The following is a 20,840-nucleotide window of genomic DNA, read 5'->3' as shown; positions in this document are numbered from 1 at the left end:
ACCTGCCCACTATTCAAGGACTGACAAAAAAAATAGTAGTAAGTGGCTCACATATCCAATCTTTAACCGCCTTCAAAACCCTTGGGGAAATATTATCTGGTCCAGGAGACTTATCATTTTTTTAAACTTTCAAATTTTTTCTTAACCGGCTCAGAATTAATGCACTCATTTTGTTTAATCTCATTTCCATTTCTCAACTGTTCAAGATGAGGATTACATCTTAAATCTTCATTAGTAAAAACCAAAGAAAAAGCAAAATTTAATAACTCAGCCATCTCATAATCATCAGATAGGAGCCTTCCTTTATCATCCCTCAAGGGTCCTTCCCCCATCCTAATATTTTGTTTACCCTTAATGTATTTAAATAAATCCTTACTGTTAATTTGTACATTTTCAGACAACCTTTTCTCATATATATCCTTTTTGATGTCCTAATTTCCTGTTTCACCAACTTTCTTGATCTTTTATAATCTTCTAAGTCTCCTGTCATACCGGTCAATTTAAATTTCTTAAATTTATGATGCTTTTCTTTAATTTTATCTCTTAAACAAGGTTATGAGCCAACCTGGTTTTTTACTTGCAGCTACCCTTTTCTTTTTATAAGGAATATATTTACCTTGAATATTTAAAATTTATCCTTAAAAATTTTCCACATCTGATCAGTGTCTCCAAATAACTCAGTTGCCAAATTCACAACAGATAATTCTTGTTGCATCCCTTCAAAATTTGCTTTTTTGAAATTTGTAACCAAAATATTATTATTCCCTATCTCCATATGTAGGAAAATATCAAACCTAATGGAGCAATGATCAATTGAAGCCAGATGTTCCTCAATTTCCACCCTCTTGGTCATTTCTGTAATTGTAAGTTAACAATAAATCTAAAATAGCATCGTTTCTAGTAGGTTCCTTGACTAATTGGTGAAGAAAGCCATCCTGAACTGTTTCAAGAACCTTTCTCCCTCATAGTTTGGCCCTAGAATTTCCCAATCTATATGCCTGAAATTAACATCACCCATAATTATGACTTCATTAACAGCTGAAATATTAATCTCATTGTAAAGTTTCTCATTAATTTCATCAGTATCATTTGGTGGTCTGAAACAAGTTCCCACTAAAAGCCTTTTCCCTTTATATCCACCAATAGAAACCCAAATGGATTCAATCTCCCTGCTATTATCCTTGATATTGTCAACCTCAACAGGATGTAACTCAGATTTTACATATAAAGTCACCCCTCTTTCTTTAATACTCTATCCCTATTAAATAGCCTGTAACCATGTATTTTCTTAAGTATGATTTGGCATTTTGTGTTTGTACACTGCATTAAATGTTTCATGTAAGAGATTTTAAAAAGACAATTAAATGTTGTTTTTTGGCATTTCATATTGTTGTATTTTATTAAGAATAGCTTTAGAATCGTGTGTACATCAATTTTGAATTTGCATTACTTGTTGCACAATAAAAAATGACACTTTCTGAATATAAGGAATTATTTACAATAATGATTTGTACTCTTGGGTTTATACTTTTTTTATACAATTTACAAAAATATTAGTAAAATGTCGATATACTAAACTCCTGGCTATTTTGCTGTACCTGAAATATCCTAAATATTCAGGTATAATCCAAGAAGAACTCCAGTTGTCCAACGAACCTGTCTTAGGGATGTGGACCCTTCATACAGTTATTTACAACACTACCTATGTGAAGTATTTTGAAGTTCAGAAGTATGGTAAGGATAATAATTTATTGAATTGAATACATTTTTGCATCCATGCAATTGTGAAATAAGTAGGTGCTGTCAAGTACAAACATTTAAATTTTTTTAGTACTAGCCTATTAGCCAATAATTTCAAATTTTGTGTCTGTAGAAAATAAAAAAAACTAAATTATATATAAAATATTTAACAATTAAAATATATGAGTAAAATAATTTCCTTCTTAGACATAATAGATAAAAGTTAAAAAAAATTAAAATAACATTGCAGTATCATGATCACCTAGGGGTAACTGTTGTTGACTACAGTAATATTCAGCATCATATGTTAGCTATATATACTAAAGAAAAAAGTTTACTTTTTCTGATCTTATAATTTCATTAAACTTCACAGTCAAAGAAACTTTACTTAAGTTATTCATGCAGTTTCTAACACATCAGAAACCATCCTTGTTCATCTTGACATGAGTTGCTCCTGGCATTTTTTTTGTGTATCTAAATATTAAGTCTAAACCTGTAGTAACTTTGATCTTCATACTTTTTCTTCAAAACCCATGAACTGAAAATACCCATGATAATTGAATTATGGGTAAATAATATTCAACTATTTCTTAGCTGTGTTAGTATTTCAATAGTATTGGAGGAGGCCATAAAAAGCATTTTTCCTATTTGAGTTTTTTAGTCCTAGAAATTAATTAATTCACTTTCTTTGGATATTTTGTTTTCACTTTCAAGGTTAGTAATGTTGAAAAACTAATAATTGAAAAGATACGAGATAACCTCAAAAATGTTAATCTCTGTGAAACAATACATAATTATGTGTATAAATATAGCCTCCACCATGCTACTTCGCATATTTAAAAAGGTATAAGCTTATGTGGATACAACTCCCTTTCATTCATCTAGTTGAACTGATTGTAGCTAGTACAACAGGAAACTGCATGCAATACTCACTTGATCACAGTTGATCATTGAATAAGACTTGTTAAATAGCATGAGCAAAAATACTTCATATTTCATGATTTACAAAATTAATCTGAAAACAAAACAGGGTGAAAACTCCAGTCATTTGTGTGAAAAACAAATAGAAAAATTAAAAAGTGACCAATAACATGTTTCAATAAAACTTACTGTTATAGCGGTAATACAATAAAATTTATATTAGCCAAAAATTCCGAAAATTGTTAACTAATTTTCTGTTATAAAAATATTTGTCTGGGTTGCTATCTGACATTTTTGAAATTAGAAAGTTCATCTAAATATTTTTGCAGAATGCAACAGTAGTTTAGATACTGTGTTTATATGACAAGACAAAACAGAAAGTGGTAAATAACACATTTAATATTATATCTTGTTTTAGAAGTGAAAACCAACAACAATATTAATTTTCCATTTGTAATATCAAATACTAATAGTAACATACTTAGGTACACTTTAAAATTAATCAGCCAAGAAAGAAAAATAAAAGCATTAATATACATAATATATAAAAATGTTGTAAAAAATAGTAAATGATATTTCTTGTAACTTACTCATTTCACATAATATATGCTATTGTGGTTAAACAGAAATAGTTTCCAAGATTATATAGCTATTATCTTGCACTGTGAAGAGGCATATAAATATTATGATACAATCTGTCATAAGTCTGAGTTGAACTCTCAATTTCTCAACAAAAAGTGCAAAAGAAACATGTTCTTTAAATATACACATTATATTTATGTATACTCTGTATTGTGATGTTAAACATTAGAAATTCACTTTAAGAAACAATAAATTGAATAATAAGTATTTAGTAGGCCCTCCTTTAGTCTTAACTATATAATGATATCAATCAGGCATAGATCATGCCAGTTTTTTTAGACTTTCAGCCAATATTTCTTTCCATTCTGGTTGTACAATATCTTAAAGTTTTGGATTAGTTGGCTTCTCTATCTAAAATTGCTTTTCAACTGGTGTAACATATCTTCAGTTAGTTTAGCATTGGTACTTTAGGTTGACCATTTCAAAACCTTTATATCACTATATGTTGAAACATTTTAAAGTAAAGGTGTAGGAGTTGATGTTTTTGGCATAGCTTTGCCCATAATCACAACTTCAAAATGTACAGGAAGATTACTTTTTTTTCCACAAAAGACTAAAACATTTTATAATCACGAGTCTTGAACTTCTTTAAATCTATTTTCAAATTTTCTAGTGATCTCATCAAAACATGTAAAGACTACATTTATTAGCAATTGTATTTTAGTTAAATTGTGGAATTTCTAGTCACACTAATTTAACTTTCACTATGAAATTTTATGTATTTTGATTGTCAACTCTGTTTTAACTGCTCAGTTAAGTTAAGAAACAATGTTTTGAAACATTTGATAATAATATGTTTGAATTTCTTTCAATTTGTTTTCAATTTTTCCAAGAGCACAGTAGAGTGGTCTGATTCAAATATATGAAGACATTTGTGAGAAGTGGTAATTTAGCTAGATTGTTTAATTTTTAGTTACACTTGTTGAACTGTCATTATACACTTTTATGTATTGTTCTAACTTGTTCTTTTGTTGGGTGTGTTTTTGAAAATTATTTGGTGAATATAATGTAAAGTACTGTTGACTTAACGATAACAAATTAGTTTATTTTGCCTATGACAGTTATTTAGATGTAAGCCTTTAGTCAATCCAGAGAAATATTGGATTATTTGCATCTAACACAGTTTGATAAGTGTTATATTTTCTTCCTAATTTAAACTTAAGTTTTTGTGAAATTTTAGAGACATGAAATTGAAAAGAAATGGAAGGCTAATTTAATCAGACAAAAGCACATTAGTCACATTTTCTGAGAAGAACTATAATTTTGTCCAGTTACTGAATGTTTGTTGTTATTATTGTGATAAACTTCTTGCTGATCTGGTTGCATCATTAGGCACACTTATAGATTAATATATCCCAATGCCAGTTTTATATACACAGTAAAAAACAAAAGTTGTTTGTTTTGATATTTAATTACATATCTTAAACTTGAAACTGGCAAACTTTGGGAAGTTCAAAGGCTAATACCTTTTCTTCAGGCATGGTAGGACAAAATTCCAAACTCACATGGCAGTGATCTGTAGGGCAACATATATGTGCACAGGACAGTGAAAGAGTTAACTGGCCCTGAACTTGATTACATAAACACTTACTTACTGAAATTGTATGATAGTATGGAAGTAAACATTGACATTGTTTTGTTCTCTTCATTGTTATTTCAGTCTATATTGAAGTGTGAAATACAGTTTGTTGCATGTGTGGAGGAAAGATACCAATGAGTTTTTTATTATTTATTATAAGAAGTAACTATAGTTTTGGTCTTAATATTAAAATATATCAGCAGGTAAATTTGTGTAACTATGGTATGCCAAAATTCTATTGTATAAATTAGTGAACAGTGTTTACAAGAGCTGTTTGTTCTGATTTAGAAGTTGAGAAGTACTTGAGGCTAAAACATAAAATAAAAAAGCATTTTTTTCTAGGTCATTTCAGATAATCCAGAAGGACAATTTGTATTGAGTTCTATAAATTACAAAATGAAAGAAATATACCTTAGCTTTTGTGTTCAAACACCCTTTTAAATCAAAACTTACATGACTATAACACTTCTATTAATTTATTTTGCACTTGTGTATATTAGTCGATGTAACCAAATTTATACAACTAGTTTATTAATCAACAGGTGATTAAAAACAACAATTGTATTATTAGTTTATTTCTGTAATCAACTGTTAGTGTTTAAGGTTTTTAATTTAATTTTATTATTGATTTTACCTTTTTATTGTAATAGGTATGTAATATAAGGGCATGTTTTTTACTTCCTTAACCCTTTAGTTACACAAATGTTTCAAATATCTTATGTATACAGAATTTGTTATTGTAATAATGGTGTTTTTGCCCCATTGCCAGTTTTATTTTGAGATACATGCACACAAAAAAGCATGTTTTGTTATTTCATTACTTATCTCACATTTGAAACTGGTCAACTTTGGGACGTTCAAAGGAAATACCCTTTCTTCATGCAAAGTAGGACAGAACTCCAAACTCATATGGACACTCACGTAAATTGGTGTGGTGTCGCATGTATTTTGTCAAGAGAAAGGTCATTCTAAAGTCATATATACGATGTAGAAGATTAGTGTCACGAGCAATTGTAGTTGAATAAACATAACAAAGTAATATTTTAATAGCTGCCATATCCTTTTATTTATAACTTTCTTAACCACAGTAGGATCAATGGCAGCTGTTTGGGTCAAAAGGGCATGCTTGATTATCAAATTTTACAACTTATACAAAAATATGACTGGATTATTCACTTGTGTTGTTGCATGTACTTGCTTATGAGAAAGGCCACTATAAAGTTACTTATACTATGTAGAAGAGGACATTGAACATTTCCATTGGCAGTTCAGGTGATATTTCAAGGTCATGTTCTCTCTTATTGTTAAATATACACTATTTAAGTTAATGTGAGTGTTATGACTTAGATAGTTTGGGTATAGCATGAGTGTTAAATTTAGTTATGTTTACAAGCAATTGTTTATTGCCAGTTTGTTTATGTATGTATCATACATCATAGTTCAGTTGTTGTGAATTGAGGCTTGTTGTGTTATTGTGTGATGTTACTAGACAGAGTTAGATAGATAGAGAGAAATATCTAGACTGACTGATTGTGAGTTTTGGGGCTTGCTGTATTATTGTGTGATGTTACTAGACAGAGTTAGATAGATAGAGAGAAATATCTAGACTGAGTGATTGTGAGTTTAGCCATAAAGAGTGTATAGTGGGAATTTTTGAAGTGAAATTATTGCAGACTGTATTGTAATAACAGAGTTGAGAAGAAATAATTTGTCTTGTCAATTGTGTTCTAAAGTAATTGAACCAGCCTGTGTGGATTTTGACAAAAAAAAGAGACAATTATTTAAAGCTCTGGATGCAACTGTGGTAACCAACAGTATTATGAACATTTGTATCTATGTTTGACTTGTTGTAAAATAGTATTTTAAAACAAGTGGACAGTGTTGCTGTTTGTTTATTGTTGAAATTTATCAATAACAAGTCATAGACACCCACTTTAAAGAATTTGGCCCATACAAATAATAAAATCCTGATACTTATTTTTCAATGGGGATGACCAAAAATCATATGGGTAGTGTGCAGAAGAGCTGGGCAGTTAACTTAATTACCCAAGAGCATCAATTACCATTATTAATGTAATGTAAAATAATCAAAATTATGATTAAAATGATTATTGTCACAAAATAATCAACTAATGAGAATCAGAGTTTCCAGTTTTTACTGTTTTCAATTATTCCAGTTATCCTAATTAAAATATCACCAGTATGATTTTTCTTCATTATTTTAAGTTAATTCAAAGTTGTTCAGCTTAATCAATTAGTGTCATGATTCAAAAATATAATCAGCTAATGAAAATTGCTATTTCCAATTGTAATTATTTTTTATTTTTCCAGTTATTTATGTCTTGTGAAAATAATCAATGAGTTGAGTGTAATCGATTAATAAGCCCAAAGATTATTCTGTTATTATGTTTTACTAAACCTAGCTCTAAGCTGTGCATATGCCTTGGGAATGCTAGCATTATTGTGTCAGGTATATAATGCTGTGTTTTTTCAGTCTGTGACAGAGAGAGAGGGGGGATCTTTCTTCAAAGAACAATGAACTTGGACTTACTTTAATAAATGTACCATCCGTCTTGTACAAACATACATACATACTCATTGTCTTTAATTGTAGTGTTGTTTGAATAAATTAAAATTGTTAGACTTTGTTTTACACTGTGTCCGGTCTCTCTCATCCTACATAAGCTCAGCCAAGTCAAAGAATACTACTTAATTGTGCATCACATTTGTGGTCAAACCTCTTGTTATTCTGGGAATCCTACCTGATTACTCTAAGGGTGAAATCAGTGCACCTGAGAATACCACAGATGTATTGTAAAAGCTTGATTTGATTTACTTTCAACACTAGTGTAGAAGATTTATGTATAGAAAGGTATCAGTGAAAGTTGTACCAAAAATTTTTCAAATCACAGATAAATTGACAAGACTACCTGTTTCTGTAGTATTTAGATTTTTCTCAGATGTATTATTTGAAAAAAATATTTTCATTTCATTTCCAAGGGATAACAAGGGTCCATTTAATCCATTTAGGCTATTCCATTTTTTACTACCACCCTACTTCAAGCTATATATAGAAAAAAATTTCATATATGTAACCCTGATCTGTAAAATGCTCCTCCAATGTTCTTTTGGTGTTAAGAGTTTCTAACATAATAACAATTTTCATTCTAATTGACATTAATCTTTAAACAAACATTTTTTTACAAATGCTTGGAATTGAATAAATTTATTTAGTATAATTTGCAAAGAAAATTTTGAAAAAGTGTGAACTTTTTGTATACTTTCAGTGGTTTGCATTTAATAAAGCCCTTACATATATTTACAATATTTTTCTGCTCATAATAAAGTATGGGTTTATATTTACTCGGACCCTGATGTGGGCTGAACGGTAACTAATAATTTTAGTTTCCAAATAAGATAGAACTAATGGCTAAACACGATTGAATAAAAAATCTTTTTACCTGAATATGTCATTTTCAAGTAAACAACACTGGATAAGTTCACTAAGCTGTAATGTATGATTTCTCATAAAGTAACTAATGAAACTTCTCATAGTGGAGAATAAAGAATTCTAATGGAAAGTGTACAAAACTAAGGAACAAGACACAGACCTGGGATTTTTTTATAGTTTTGTTAATCTTTTTTCTGTGTTAAGTCTGTTTTAAAACTACAGGAATATTCTTATATGAGAAGACATGAAGATATTTAGGGCTCGTGAGTACAGTGTGTTAGAATTTCTGTGATGAAAAACTATTCAGGTTGCAGAAAAGCTTGTTTATTTGTGTTCATTAGTAAACTGATTATTGCTCAAACAACACATGCAAGAAATCTTTAGTTACTGAAAAAAACTAAAATTATTAGATATAACTTGAGCTTGACCCAAAATATAGTTGGAAAAATATTGTCTATATCAGGATAAGCTGAGGACACAAGTACAAGTTGCTTTTATACTGGTCAAAACTTTTACTGTTCATTGGTTCCCCTATACGACAGCAGTAAGTCCACAGAATTACAATGCTAAAATATGTGATTGGATTCCTTGTGGTGGACACAGCAGATAGCCCATGTTGTTTTGCTCTAAAACAAATGATCGAACGATCATGTACTATTCATTGATGTTTTATGTTATTTTCATTGTTACATAGCTGCTTCAGTAGATAAAGATAAGTAAGAAATAAAAATAACTGATGAAAAAATATAACAAGTTAGACCTAATTAGATATATAAAGTGGGTATTTTATTTCTTTATTTCATATTTTAAAATAGTTTCTTAGTATGTAATAGCTTCTATGAACAAACAAGAAAATCAGTATGCTATTATTAGAATAACAAAGACACAAGAATTATAGTTTATTAAAGAATAACTGTTCTGGATACACTTACATAATTTTAAGCACACAATAAAAAGAAACAAACTCTAAGATGAAAGGAAGTCCTTTTTAACGTTTTTTAGAAACAACATTTCCAAAATTTTACAACCTTAAATATGGTACAAACATTATATAATTTTTTTAAGCCCAAACTAAATATTATGTAGAAAGTGTGTATCAAATTCCATGCAAATAGGTTATGTATTTTAAGTGCAAGAACAAAAAAATAAAGCTGATGTGACATCAACCACATGGACCTGATAGGGTTAAATTATTAGAATCATATTATAGAAGAATATTCCATAAAGTGTTTTAAAGGAAGTACTTTTTAACGTTTTTTAGAAACAACATTTCCAAAATTTTACAACCTTAAATATGGTACAAACATTATATAATTTTTTTAAGCCCAAACTAAATATTATGTAGAAAGTGTGTATCAAATTCCATGCAAATAGGTTATGAATGTAGAGTAGAAGTTTTAGTACTTAAATTCAAATGTTTTTGTTGTAGTCCTACCGAAGTTTGAAGTTATTGTTACACCACCATCTTATCTTCTGGCTACTGCTGAAGAGGTAGTGTGGAAAGTCTGTGCTAGGTAGGTATTATTTGGGACAAACTATTACTGAAAACGATAGGTTTAAAAAGAACAAAAGAAAGCCAAGGTTAAGCTTGTTGAAAGTTCTCCAGGAGGATATCTAAGTCTATACAATTTTTGTTATGAATCACTGAGAAATGTTAATATGGTAAAATATTCTAGAAATGTTTATGTTTTTTGCATGAAATTAATATATAGGGAATGTTTTCTCATACTTATGGCATAAAGTGCATTCTTTATACATCTATAAAATATTAGGTAAGTCATACCCATATTATTTTTATATTACTTTAAATAGATATACTAATTTGTTTGTAAGAGGGAGTCTAATTCATAAACAAAAAAATGGAATTAAGTTTTGCTTAGTATTTTACTTATTCAAAATTGAAAATTATGGGGACCTTTTTTATAAGCTTTTTAAATTTGATACTTTTTGATATAGAACTGAAGAAGTGTTTGTGCAGTTTTCACGCGTAAAAATTGATACTGCTCTATAAATAGAATATTTATTCACAATATTAGGGAAGTCTGACTTGTAGGGTGAAGCATGGTGAGTTGTGGGATTAAAAACAATAATGAAAATGCTTGCCTTTTCAGCTGTAGAGGCATTATAATGTGGCAGTTAATTTTTTGTTTGTGAAAAAGTAGCTCAGGATTTGGCAGTTGGTATTGCTGGCCATTTGCTTTCTCTCTGGTCTTCATTGTAAAATTAGGTATGGTAATAAATAGTTTTAGTAGTTTTTCCATAACAAAAACTTTGACTTGTAATTTTCAAAGTTTATTTTCAGTGTATTGATACAAATGTATGTACCTATTTGTGAAACATTTTGGTCATTTTAAACATAGGTATTTTTCAGTAAAAAAAACTGATTTTATTGTAAGAGTTAATTGTCTTTTCATACATAATTAGATTTGAATTGCGTATATATTTAGTATTCTGTGTGTTGGTTGTCTGGTATCTTTGGTTAGTTCATCATGAATAACTACTGAAGCTTAAACTTATTGCACTAATTGAATGAGAATGCTAAAAAAAAGACTTACAGTTGCATAATGTCAAAAAGTATAGTACTTTTGATTACTACTTTGTTGGGTATTTAATAAAGGTAATTATACTCAAAACATAATGCTTCAAAAAGAGGTGTTTTGCTGCTGTTAATACATTTAAGTGTTAAAACCATTCTTGTGAGAAAACATCTCTTTGTTTGATTAATTAAAGTTATGTATATATTTATGTAGCTCAGAGCTTTACTATTTTCTATTTTTTTGTGATTAAGGACTCATGTTTTTCAGTTCTCTTCTGTTTTAGTTTTGTCTAGTTTGCTAATCAAATTTGTAAGATTTTTGTCTGTAACCTGATCAGTCAGTAAAATTACCTCTTAGTTAGACAAGTATGCTTTATTACAATATTTGACTGCTTTATTCAAATCACTATACTTAAAGCAACTATAATTTCTAAATTTAGTTAATATTATCATTAATATAGTTAACTTTTGATGTTTTTATATTGTAATGATAGTTCTCTTGCTTTCTATATTTGACAAAAATTATACGTATGATAACAATTTTAAGTTCCATCCCATATTGTTTGATCAAATGTCTTGACCATTCTTTTACTCAGAACCACATCGGAGCAAAGCATCAGACAAATGGTTTGTGTGTTATGAATGAAAGTAGTAAAAGGAGGTAGTCTGTGTTTCTCTATATGTTTTTAATCCAGACATTGCTGGGTACCTTTCCTAGATTTACAATACTAGTACATAGACAAAAGCAGATTCAGTTGTATTAGAACTCACTTGTTATGTTTTTAAATTGTGTTGTTTTTTAAGTTTTAATTGCAAACATATTTTGTTAAACTGGAGGCTTGAACGATGGTTTTTACATGACTATGTTTGAGTTAGAATTGAATAAAAGTTATAAAATAAAGTTTGCTTGACTCAATAAGAGATCTTGGTATAGTGTCACAAATTGAGGTTTAGAGACTTAATACAGATATATTCAATAATAATATCAGATTCAGCACTTCATGGCCAAAAATCCCAATGTACCTTTTGCACTTGGAAATTTGATGCATCTTTTGAACAAAAGTTTCTTATGTCTTCTATATACATTCCACTCACAGAGTCAACTAGGTATTGAACACTGGGCATATATTTTAAATAGAGGGATTAGTCTCAATCCAATGTTCAAATTTTGAATTGCATGCTTTGACTCCCCAAGGCGTTTTATAGACGTGGGTCCAACTATTTAATTTACAAATTAAAGTTTGCTAAAACAGCATATCAGAAATTGAAATGGTTAACGTTTTTAAGTACACAATTTAAAAATTTTTTTTCTGAGACCATCAGCAGTCTTAAAAAGAACATACTACATGTTTCAGTGTTAACCATGTGGTTCTCAGGAGTGTAAAACAAAACACAGTTAGAAAACATTTGTACCAGTACAGTTAGCCATATGACCATTACTACTACATAACTTACATACAGCAGAACCTAAAGAAGGTCTTGTTATCTGTATAATTTCTGATATGCCAATCTGCCATCTGTAGTGATCAGTTATAACCAACTTGATAATGTGCAATGCCATATACAATATCATATATTGCATTTTATAAAAAAAATGTATATAAAATATGAGCAATGTTATTGACTAAAGATATGTACTGGACATTGGTGAGCTTATATTACCCCAGTATATCTTCACTAGTTACCACATCACAAATGTAAAACAGTTCTTCCTAAGTTATAGTTTAAGTGCAGAAAGCTGGTGAAGCATTAAAAAGAAATAGACCTAACTTTTGTAAAAAAATATAATGCTTATTTAGTGTTTCAAAGAATCTTTTAGCTTCTAATTGTCTAGCCCAACTCATGAATTTTGGTATTGAATGAAAGGTCTCTTGGACAATGTTTTGTGGGTGACAAAAGTTAAATCTGAAGTGCTATTTTGACATATCTTTGATTTTGAATCAAAGATGAACAAATTAAAAGAAACATTGATATTATAAAATCTGCAGTTTGCTAGTTAGTGATAATTTCCAAACTCAGATATGTGAGAAACATGATAAAATAATTTTGAAATTATTGAAGCAGAAAACAGCTACAGCTTTGCAGTGATTTCAGTAATGCACACTAAGCCTATTTAGACACTAGGCCAATAGCAAATTTGCAAAACCTACAATTAAAAAATGAAGCTTAATTGAAGACATAACAGAAATGTAGACTACACAAAAATCCTCTGAAGTAGGGACCTACTAAAGAAAAACCTCCAAGCAGCCTAATTGCTTGTCACAAACATTTGTGACACTTTGATGTTTCTGATGCCATTGTGCTGATGGCTCTGATGTGGTTAAGGAGGTCTGGATAGCTGAAAAAATAAAAATTCTGGAAGCATAAGAGTGGTCAAAAATGTTTCATATAACACTTATTTGTAAAATTAAAGTTTGTCTTTCTTACATATTGCTCCTATTGCCTATGAATTATCATACATAGATTTCTTGAAAACTGTATAATTTCTTGAATATCTGTTTTTAGATAAATCTTTAAATAAACATTTTTGGTGCAGTTCAAAATAGTGGATAATAAAACTGAATTTAACATACTTGCAACATGCTTTTTATAGCAAAATTTCACATTTCACCAATGTAAAAATCAGAAAAAGTATACAGTGAAAGTAAATTAATTCATTTTGCTAGTTGATGTTGTCAAAGTTATCAGAAACTTAATAAAGTAACTTATGTTGCTTATTTTACAGATGAGAATTACAATTACTAATTTTTAATCGTTCCATGTTTACCCAAAAATCATATTAATGTGCAAACAAGTATCTTCTGCTATAAGTTATTGTTAATTTTCTGTGTTTTTCAATTGCAGTTTCATGACATGTGATATATAAATAAGTAACAATTTTGTTACATAATTGTTTTTGCTTTGAAAATAGATGATTTTAACACCAGCTTTGTATAAAATCTTATTTCTAAAATAATAAAGACTAGATGAGGACATTAGTATATTTTACATTCAAAACATCTTACTGAAATTTCTATACACTGACATATTTGTAAGATATTCTGATAGTACTGAGACTAATACTTTGTGTAGTAATTGATTCACAGAAATGTTTTTTGTACTCAGAAAATTTATAGTACAGTTTTTCTTCTTAAAATCCAGATAAAAACAATTAGTTATTTTATGGGTTTTGTAGCTACACATATGGAAAACCTGTTGAAGGAAGCCTGGATATTACAGTTGGCTACAAACGGCTCTTATGGGAGTCCTCTGATTATTTTCTTCCTAAAATAGAGATGCAAATGTCTGTAAGTATTACAGTTTTACATTCTTAACAAAAATAAAAGTGTTATCAATAAATACCAGTTATGAAATCTAACATATTTCTTTAATAATGACTTACATTTCTTGATAATCAACTTGCAATATATCATATACTTTGTAAACTTAAGGGAAATATGATCCAGCTATCGAACTCGGGATTTGATTATAAGAATAAATCTAATATAGCAAAAGAAGAATGGCTTTTGCTAAACATATTTGAGGTTGCTCATACAATTAAAGTTAAATCATCTGACAAAGGTAAACGGTTTGTAGTAATTAACATTGAAGATTATATGAGTAAGGCAGAAATTGCAGCCTCCATCTTTAGAACAAACTTGCCATAACCTGTCATTGAAGACATCAAATCAAAACTTTGTAAACTTGAGGATGGTATGATGCACGTGTTGAACTCAGAAATCAATTAAAAAGTAAATATGATGTAACAAAAAAAGAATGGCTCTTACTAAACTAACTTAAAGCTGACCATACAATTACTGTTAAACTCTCTGACAAAAGTAAAATGCTTGTAGTAATTAACACTGAATATTGTATGAGTAATGAGGATTTTGACAGCCTTTTTCTGCCACCTGATTTTGCTGTGTCCTATGCCCCTACTGCAGAATGAGCTAGGACTAATATAGCTTTTTTGGACATGATTTCTTAGGTATGTTCTGTTTTATCCATTTCCCCGATTTCATATGATCCTCGTCCTTCATTTTTACACGATACCTCCTCCTTTCAGTATTTGGTTTTCTCCTCTTTCTCAGATATTAGAGTTCATACTGAGCATTTTGTTTCTCAGATGGTTGAAGGTGCCAGAATGCCTCATCCTACACAGGCTTCGGATTATTTTTATCTTAGCCTCCAATCAAGCTGAATGTCCATTTCTCGACTCTCACCTGACTTTCATCAGGTGGACCCTGATCATCCTGTTTGTTTATTCCACACCAATTTTCCCACCTTTGTCTTACCCTATCGACTCTCCTATGGTACTTGTCTACTATCCACCTCCTTTCCAAAGCAATCCACAGAGATACAGAGGGTTTTTCGAGGGATTGCCTCTCCCTGATTACCTCCACGTTTGGCACGTTTATTTTTTCGGCTTTATCCTTACACACGTGGTTTCTCTGTTGTTGGGATCTCCCGGGGAGGGATGCAGCCTGGTCCCAGGTTCGTTTACTGCCTACTTATCTCCAGGACTTACGTTTGGCCCCTTTTCTTCAGCAGTATGCTTTGGTAATATTCCTGAGACTTTGGAATCCTGTGGAACCCTTTCTTCTTTGGTGGATCGTTTGTCGCATTCTGAGCCTAGACATACCCCCTATTACTGTTTCCAGTCGAGCTCCTTTTCAGCCTTTACTTGTTCCTCTCTCCAGGGGTTTCTCATCTCATTGTTTTATTCAATGCATATGAACATATCGCCAACAGTACTGATGACTATCCAGTAGGTTCTGATCCAGTGGGGGGCTTGCTTGTTTAATTTTGTTCCCCATTGGTGATCTTTTGCCACAAATGTGTGGGTTATTCAGGTATTATCTGAGAAACTTGTCATACAATTTCTTTCCCCCTTTTCCGTTATCTCAGATACCTATTTCTTTTCCATTGCCTCTGGATCCTACCACCAGTCAACATCTGTTCAAAATGGTACAAGATCATCTTTCCCAGCAAGCCATCGAACCTGTCAATCCTTCTTCTCAAGGTTTTTATTCCAGGCTGTTTGTGGTACCCAAGAAAACTGGAGACTGGCGGCCTGTGACTGATTTATCCCACTTCAATCAACTTTTGGTTCTACCTCAATTTACCATGGAGTCTTTTCTCACCCTCAGGTGGGCTTTTTCTCCTGGTTGGTAGGGTTGTACTTCTAACAGTACATGGACAATTGGCTTCTGTTAGCTTGTTCCAAACAGGAATCCACCCATCACACTCATCAGCTGCTCTTGGATGCAGCTTTTGTTGACTGGCTAATCAAATTGAATAAGTCATTACTTATACCTGTCCAATATCTTGTCGATTTGGGTGTTTTTTCCACCACTCATCTCAGTCAGGCCAAACCTTCTCCTTTTGGAGAAATGAAGTTTTCAGTTCTTCACGCCCTTGCTGCCTCCTGTTTTACAACTCACAAGGTTCTTTTGCTTTTGGGGATGTGACATTTCCTGGAAGCCCTTATCCGTTTGGGTCGAGCACATATGTGGTCTCTTCAGTGGACTCTGCATGATCAATGTAATTTTGTGCAGCATCCATTCTTCCTCCTTCCCTTGTAGACGATCTGCATTGGTGGTTGGACAAGGCTCACACGCTGGCAGGTGTTCTGCTTCCTCCCTCTCATCTGGATTTACATATCTTCATGGATTCTTCCTTTCAGGGCCAGGCGGCATGTGTCAATCAGCAGGAAACTTCAGGTCAGTGGTCTCAGACCGAAAGATCTTACCATACCAACATCCTGGAGCTTCTGGCTGTATGTTGTACTTTGGATCATTTTCTTCATCTTGCCAGAAATCACCTGGTCATGATCTATTCCGAAAATTCTATAGTGGTGGCTTATCTCGATCACTAAGGCAGCACCTGTTCTCATTCCCTTTCTGGTCAGAGTTTAGATCTTCTTTTTTGGGCTCACACACTTGGTATTCATATCATTACATGTCATGTTCTTGGTGCATTCAATCTTGTTGTAGATCTTCTTTCCAGTCCCGACAAAGTATATGTGATGGAGTGGTTTCTCTATCCTCTTGTATTCCGGTGACCATGCCTTCAGTGGGGTACTCCTCACCTGGATGCATTTGCCACGTCTCTTTGTTTTAGTCTCTTGTTCTTCATCCTTTTGTTCTGGCTGTTGATGCTTTCAGGCAAGATTGGACCAACAAATACCTGTATGTTTATCTTCCCATCTTTCTTCTTCACAGGATGATCTCGATCATCCATGCCACTCTTTCTGATTGCTACTTACTGGCCAGCACAACCGTGGTTCCTGCATCTGTTCCAGCTCCAATCTGCTCGTCCATTACCTCTTCCTCAATCCCTTCTTCGTCAATCTAAGTCACCTGCTTTTCATCTAGCCCTTCCTATCCTTTGTCTTCATGCCTGGTTTTCTGCCATTGGTCTTTGGGTTAAGGGTTTTCACCTGCTAGACCCATGGTTCTTCATATTACGGATTTCCTGACTTGGCTCTTTGATTAGGGGTTTTCTGTCTCCTCGATCGAGGGTTATTGGGCTGCCTTATTCCACACTTTTCACTTTTCCCAGTACCATAAAGTTTTTACCTCTCCTATTCTTTCCCTCTTGTTGTGTTCCACTTCGGCATGCTGTCCTTCTGGATTGGGATGTTAATGTGGTTCTTTACTGCCTCACTTTGCCTCCATTTGAACTGCTGTTCTCATGCTCAATTTTCCACTTATCCTTTAATACTTATTTCCTTCTACTCTTAGCCTGTGGATTTCGTAGGTCAGATTTATTTGCCATCGATGTTTCACATACTCTATATCATTCAACATTCTCCTTTATTGCCAATTTCCTTTCCTTCCATTTCCTACCTTTATCGTCAGTCAGTTTCAGTTAGGCTACTATGTACTGTCCATGCTCCTCAGACATGTATTACAGGTGTCTCTACATCCCTACTCAATTATACTATTGTTCCTCCATCCATGGCTGGGTTTTAGATTGTAGTTGACTTACCGATGATTTGATCCTCATCCTACCCCTAATTGGATGTTGGTTCCTGGTGGCCTGGGTTTTGGATGTAGTTGACTCGTCATGTATGGTCTGTCATGCTGTAGTCACTCTACACCTGGAGGCAGATCCTTTTACTCTCACCCACATTGATTTACTTTAATGGATTGCGATTCCAATATCAAGTGGTTTGGATCCATATCCATCCATTTTTCTCTCTTTTCGTGGATGTGCTCCTTCCAATTTCTGCCCATGTCTGCGACACCTCTTTCCACACTGGGTGAAGAGTATATCTGGCACAGAAGTGGTGCAATCTCCCATGTATGATCCTCTACTGCGAGGATCTACTCTTTCAGGGTGTCTTTCGAAGGATGATTCTTTCTTTCCCTCATATCAGTCTCTCCACCTGTTCATTGTGGGATTCTAGCTGTTTATGTGAGCGGAGATAATGTACCGTATCAGAAGTTATAATTTTTGCATACTGAAAATGTATATCCAAGAGGTACTTACCTCTACTCACACTTCCCAACCTTTCTCTCCACTGAAAACTAGTGCTTCCATTTAGAATCGAATAGAAGGAGTCACGTGCATCAGAAGAGTGTGTTTCATTCTTATTAGTGGAGGGTTGTTGCATGATGACTTGTACTTGAAAAGCATATAAATCAGTCGATTGTAAGGTATGTAAGAGCTCAAGGCTTGTGGTATGCAAAAATTCTTTTTTGGCATATAGAGGGTAGTACTGAATGAGAATAGCTATTTGTATGAGAAGTGGTAAGTATCTATCAGAAATATGTTTTCAGTATAGGAAAGTTATAACTTTAGAAAGAAACCTAAACTAGTTGCTACCTTTCTATCATATCTAAAAAAATGCTTGAGATTTCATAAATTGTTTATGTATAAACTTTCCAGAAAAAGTGCATTAGAATCTGTTTTATGCTTTGATTATGTAGTCTTGCTCTGCACAAACATAAAATACAGACAACAAGGGAAAATATGATCCTTTACAGTTGTTCCTGCTCAACCAACTTTTATTTTTCCACTCTTAGACTTGTAAAGTGCCAGTCACCACTACTGCCAATGACAACACATTCCATAAGTCAATCAGATTGTTAAAAAACTAAACAATCTTATTTGGAGCCAAGCCTGTTTTTTTACAAATCTTGTGTCATCTCATTTATCTTCAGAATAAACGAAATGAAATAAGTGCTTTGAGCCTATCAGTCCCTAAGATTATCTTGTAAACTTCAATAAGATAATTTCTTTATCTTTGTCAGGTTTTGAATATGGGTGGGCTTGGATTATTTTACAGTAGGTGTCAGTGACTTGTTAGCAATAAATTCGAACAATAAATGGACAGCACACAATCCACTTGTTTTAAAATATTATATTCAAAACAAGTCAAACGTATGTACAAAAATTATTTACACGATAAAATATCAAAGTTATGTCTAAAACTGTAAAGAAACTAAATAAGGACCCAAGAATGACAATGGATCAGGGCCAGCCAACTCAAGTTACCCAAATTTCATGAGCAGAAAGACCTGTTATTTAGCATTGCACAACAATTGGAGGGCGAGTCTCTCTCAGTTGAGCCTGTAAGTAATCTTATTTGTAGTGAGATGGAGACATATATTCAGATTGGTGACGTTCCTCCAGGGGGCTCTGAGGCTGCAATTGAGGGCGATACTGAAAGTGATGAAGTTGGCTCATGAGTCGATTGTGGGAGGACACATAGGAGCAAAGAAGACAGCAGACAGAATCACCAGTAATTTCCATTGGCCAGGGGTCATCAGAGATGTGATAAAATTATACAGGTCATGTGACATCTGCCAAAGGACAATACCTAGAGGGAAGGTACCAAAGGTGCTATTGGGTGAGATACTTCTCATAGAAGAGCTGTTCAGCAGAGTAGCTTTGTACTTGATTGGACCACTAGCACCTGTTCTTGACAAGGGAAACTGGTATGTGCTGACAGTAATGAAGTATACGACACATTATCCAGAAGCCATAGCACTGCCAAAGATAGAGACTAAGAGAGTAGTGGAAGCTCTCCTGGAAGTGTTCTGTAGAGTGGGCTTTCCAAAAGAAGTCCTGAGTGACAGACGGACCCAGTTTACTTCAGAATTGATGCAAGGGGTGTGCAGACTCATCACTATTAAGCAGCTCTTTACTATCCCTAGATGTAATGGACTTTGTGAGAGAGTCAATGGACTCTTATAGAGCTTGCTGAAGATGTGCCAAGAGAGACCACATGACTGGAACAGGTACTTGCAGGCAGTATTATTTGTTCATTGAGATGTCCCACAAGCAAGTGTAGGATTTTCACCATTTCAGTTACTGTATGGAAAAAAAGCATGAGGTTTGATGCAAACATTGAAATAGCTGTGGACAGGAGAAGAAGGGTCAGAAGTAAGGACCACATACCAGTATGTGTTAAACCTTAGAAAGAATCCTGGCCCTATAAAAGTGACATTTTGGAGTTTTCCAAAATGTGTTTTTCTTTACATTGAATAGGATACAAAGCTTATACTTTTACAAATTTGTGTGACAATAAGAACAGATTGTAACAAAACTTTTTCTAAAGCTATTCTTATTGGCTGAAGAGTTTACTGTTCTTCTAAGTTGTTTCAATTTTATTAGAAAAATACTGAGCTGATTGCTATTTCTTTTGAAGTTTATTTATTTGTGTTAGTACTGCTCCCTATTTTTAATCCTAGGGGTTGTTGTAGAATGTACAGTAGTGTTTTTTGTTTTGTTTTCATTGATAAAGTTTGATGTCATTTGCAATTCTAAATTAATTGAAAGAGTTTTTTTCTTATGTAATGAATTTGTTATAATACCAACGGCTGTTTAGATTAAATTTCTATTTAGAAACATACATAATTTATACTGTTAAATATTGTAACAAATTTGTTATATATTCATTTTAATATCGACATTGTTTAGATTAAGTTTATATTTAAAAACATGCCAATCTTATAGTGTTAGATATGTATTGCGAAACT

The 20,840-nt window shown here is 32.4% G+C and overlaps 1 pseudogene; it reads left to right on the top strand.

Moving 5' to 3' along the window:
- The window catches only part of LOC106465385, a 163,917-nt pseudogene that overhangs the window by 22,335 nt on the left and 120,742 nt on the right, over positions 1-20,840 (top strand).

The sequence above is a fragment of the Limulus polyphemus genome, unplaced genomic scaffold (genome assembly GCF_000517525.1).
Source record: "Limulus polyphemus unplaced genomic scaffold, Limulus_polyphemus-2.1.2 Scaffold1927, whole genome shotgun sequence".
Taxonomy (NCBI): domain Eukaryota; kingdom Metazoa; phylum Arthropoda; class Merostomata; order Xiphosura; family Limulidae; genus Limulus; species Limulus polyphemus.
The sequence above is the reverse complement of the archived record's forward strand: the minus strand, read 5'-3'. Positions and strand labels throughout refer to the sequence as shown.